Raw genomic sequence first — 4,075 nt, 5'->3', positions numbered from 1 at the left:
AAGCAAGCACCTGACTTGATCGTGCTGACTGAACAACTTTGGTATATTCCCTGAATTTTCTAACAGTCTGTTTCATCTATGTGTTTTGCCTTTGGGACCATTTAAAAGCAATAAATGTTTCTCTTTATATTGGGAAATCAATTCTGCTAAGCTTCAATGTTCAGCTAGTTCCACCTCCTGCTCTCTATTTCCTAAATAACCGCCCTATTCATTAGCTATGCTTTGCGAATTCTGAAGCCAATGAAGTGAACTCATATAATTTGTATTCAAATGGTAAAAATGACCTTAAATGTACACTTATTTTATGATTCTTCCACCTTTGAAGTCATTATTTCTAAAATTTTCACTGCTGCCTAAGCGCTATAGAGACATTAGTAGTGGATTTATGAATTACTAATGTGGTGCTTAAGGTGAAATATAAATACCTCATCAAACTCTGGACATTTGCATATACATTGTCGACACTGTATTTAAGAGACTGGCAGGGAATGCTTCCCTAACCTCTCTTTTGCTGCTGGGTATTCCAAGCAAGGAGCTATTCCATCTAATATAATTCTTTATTAACTCCACTTTAAGACAATCCAGCCTCATCTGTTGCAGAGTGCAGAAACGTTCAGTTGCAACGCTGCAGCTTTGCAATTACGATGACAATAATATAAAAGAGTCACATTTTTTTGTAAAATGTACAGTGGAGGGGTAAATGCAAAATTATTGTATTTTACTTTTGTAAATTCAACTGTATCTTTCAATGAATCTGTGCTGAACATTTGCCTAAATTAATTATTTTATAAAATAATTAGCAATCTGTAAAAATAAAATGAAATAAGCTGGCAAGAATGCAATTTTATTCTAAAGTTGATATGAACCTTTACTTAATTAAATATAATTTGCTTGCTATAGGTCATTTGCTTCAATCTCGGAAAATAATAGCATGAATATTTATCTTACCATTGCAAATTTTACAATGGTTTTTCAACACATTATCTAATTTTGTACTACCAGCTCTGCAAGTTTAATAACCGATGTCTATATTTTTGCTAAAAATGCATTGTTATCTAGAATCTAAGGAAACAAGCAGAATCTTTGTTTCTTGTTTACATATGTTAAATATGTTTTACATGTTCAGCTGAAACAAATTAAATAAGCCATAGGACCTGAAACAAAGACAGTAATTAAGATCCTATTCTTTAGCATATTAACTGCATACTCAATATTGCAAAAATATTTTGGTAAATACCATGGAGAACAATGGCAGTTGAGACTTACTCTGAATTTTAAACAGTATATCACATTTGTAATTTTTGTTTATGTAAGTCTCCATTGATATGTTAGGTTTACTTTAAAAAATATTTAATGAGTTCTTATCCTGAACCAGCTGAAGAGAATAAAAATTAAGTACAAGAATACGCACAAATATGTTTACATAGATTTGAACAGCACACACACAAGGCAGTTCTACTCTGAACTATACAGTCGGTCACACTGAGTCAGAATCCACTTAATGGCAACAAGTATGGTTCTCTGTTCTGCTAGCAGGACACAAAGTGGGATGGATTTTGTGCCTCCATCTTACTAAAGAGTATGACTCAAGGCATTGTGTTTTGTTTTCTTAGGGGTATGGAGTGCTGAAAGCAAGCACCCCGACTCCATAAAACCATTTCGTGTGCATGTGACTTTACCTTCCTGACTCTACGTGCACTGAAATAAAGAAACTTCCTTAGACTGCTTCTGGTTCTGGCTCATGTATCTAGCTTGTCTCTGCCTAACCTCTTTCCCTGATGTTTGAGTGGTGGCCTATCATTTGACCTGATTTCACCAGCTTTGTGAGTGAGGAATATTTTCCAGATTGATATCACAACTTTGGATTTGGAACTCAGCAGCAGCCTAGGTCATGTTTGTCGATTCCTTAGTGCTTCCTGAGTTGGTTAAACATTGCAGTGAATTTCAAAGTCCTGGGACATGAGGAACAATGCTATGGGCAGAGTGGTGTTTGATACCAGGAATAATTGAGTGGTAAGTCATTGGGGGACACTTGGACATTTGGGAATTTTAATCTCCATACCCTTGGAACTAGTTTTAAGGCTTTTTAAAGAAGAAATTATTTTCAGAGTATTATTTTCATATGAAACTCGAGAAGCACGTTGGAGTGGGATATGCACCGTCCTTTCTCGAACTGAAGGTTGATGGAAACTTTGGAGTACTTAGCCTGAAAAATTTGTTGAGGGGACCGTCTAGGTCCATGAAATGAGTGTAAATGGGGAAGGTACAAAAATACAGAAAAGGACTGTGTTTGGACATGTTTCTTTTATATTACATGACCTACCCCTGTGTAGCTAGGAGTGAGAGAGAAAATGCCTACTGATCTGAGGAAAGGGAACCTGATGGCCTAGGTCTGGGTGAATGGCAAATAGATAGCCTATCCCCAGATGAATTATGATAAGATAGAATGGCTTCATGGGTAGCTACAGTCTGCTGTTTCCACCAATGTGAATTCAGTATTTCAAAACGGTTTAAGGTTTATGGCATATATTATATCTCACACATCTGTGTTAAAAGATGTCCAGTTACCCCTGGCTAAGGGAAAAGTGACACCTGATTGGTGGTGGTACTCTTATATCAGTCAGGGCCAGAGCCGACTGGCAGCCCTTTGTTCATTCTAGCTTGATGCCTAGATTGTGGCCAGAGTTGTTTCATGCCTAGGACACATTAAAAAAAAAAAGATGTCCAGTATATCCTCTCTAAAAGAGAAAATTGATAAGACTTAGTCTTAATTATTTGAGATATGGTTAGTCTTTGGAGAAGGACAGGAGTGACTCGTCCTTGGAGAAGAGCAGCATTCTTGGTAAAATAGAAAGCACATTATCAAAAAAAGAGAGAAGACACTCAAAGAGACAGATTGACTAAGTGACCGTAACAGCAGGGCTCAAGGACACTGGTGTTGGTTGCTTTGGGGCATGTTGGGACAACTTATCAGGATGGAACAGATATTAGCAAAGGGCATCTTTCCTGGTCCAGTGGAGGCTCAATGAAAAGAGGAGGGCGTTCAAGGAGCTGGATTAGCACAGTGGTTGCAACTATTGACTCAAATACAACAACAGTTAAGATGGCAAAGGGTTAATTTGAACTACAGGACTCCATCCTACAGCGCCATTAAGAGTCGGAGTCAACTCACAGGCAGTGACTTTAGATTTGGTGTCCTATTTTTATATGAACTATGAGATTTTGTGGCCACTGAAACAAATTATTGACCCCAGCATAGAAATAGAATGATGTAGGAGAAATGATTGGTGTCAGAATAGCTATGTATACTTTATATCATTTCAAGTTCACTTACAATACTAATGCAATGTAACTAAACCACTCACAACCAATCCCACAGCAACGAAGTTGATTCTGACTCATGGCGACCTTATATTGGTTTCTGACACTCTTACTTGGTGCAAGAGCAGATGGCCCCATCTGTCTTCTGAATAAGTAACTGGTGGGTTTCAACCTTAGAACTTGGAGTTAAGACTCCAACCCAATGCTTACTCAGCAGTACAACCAGTGTTCCTTCTCAGAAACAAACAAACAAACAAATTCTAACAATAGTGACCCTGAGGACAGAGAAGAACTTCCTCAGAGGGTTTCTGAGTCTGCACATGTTTAAGCCTCATCTTTTTCTGGCAACGTGGTGGTGGTTTAGAACTGCTCAGAATGCAGTCCCCAGCCACCAGGGTTCCTCAATGCAACGTAACTGTTGGGTTCATATAACTTTAAGGGATAGCTTTGGCCATTTTATGGCCATTTTCCTCCCCAAATATTTGTCATTACTATTTGGTTGAATTTATGTTGATCGATCCAATGGATCCTTTTGCCCAAGTGTATTTTCTTTCATAAACAAGGCTGATATTTCTCATACTATTTTGCAAATAGAAATTTCAATAGTGTGGCTGCTGTTGTTGCTAGGTGCCATCAAGTCAGCTCCAACCCACAGGGATCGTGCTGTGCTTCTTCCAAGGCACATATTTTTGTCCTTCCAGCAGTCCATGGTCCTTTAATATTCATCCCCAACACTACAATTCAAAAGCAACCA

At 38.0% G+C, this 4,075-nt stretch overlaps 1 non-coding gene across 1 annotated transcript; it reads left to right on the top strand.

Moving 5' to 3' along the window:
• The first annotated feature begins 2,565 nt into the window (after nt 1-2,565).
• LOC142444213 (small nucleolar RNA SNORA48) lies at nt 2,566-2,709 on the top strand. Its single transcript, XR_012783865.1, has one exon. It is a non-coding gene; the product is annotated as a small nucleolar RNA SNORA48 (small nucleolar RNA).
• Nucleotides 2,710-4,075: the final 1,366 nt, after the last annotated feature.

This window comes from Tenrec ecaudatus, chromosome 3 (assembly GCF_050624435.1).
Source record: "Tenrec ecaudatus isolate mTenEca1 chromosome 3, mTenEca1.hap1, whole genome shotgun sequence".
In the NCBI taxonomy this organism is placed as follows: Eukaryota; Metazoa; Chordata; class Mammalia; order Afrosoricida; family Tenrecidae; genus Tenrec; species Tenrec ecaudatus.
Note: the sequence above shows the minus strand (reverse complement) of the source record. Positions and strands in the feature narration are given on the sequence as shown.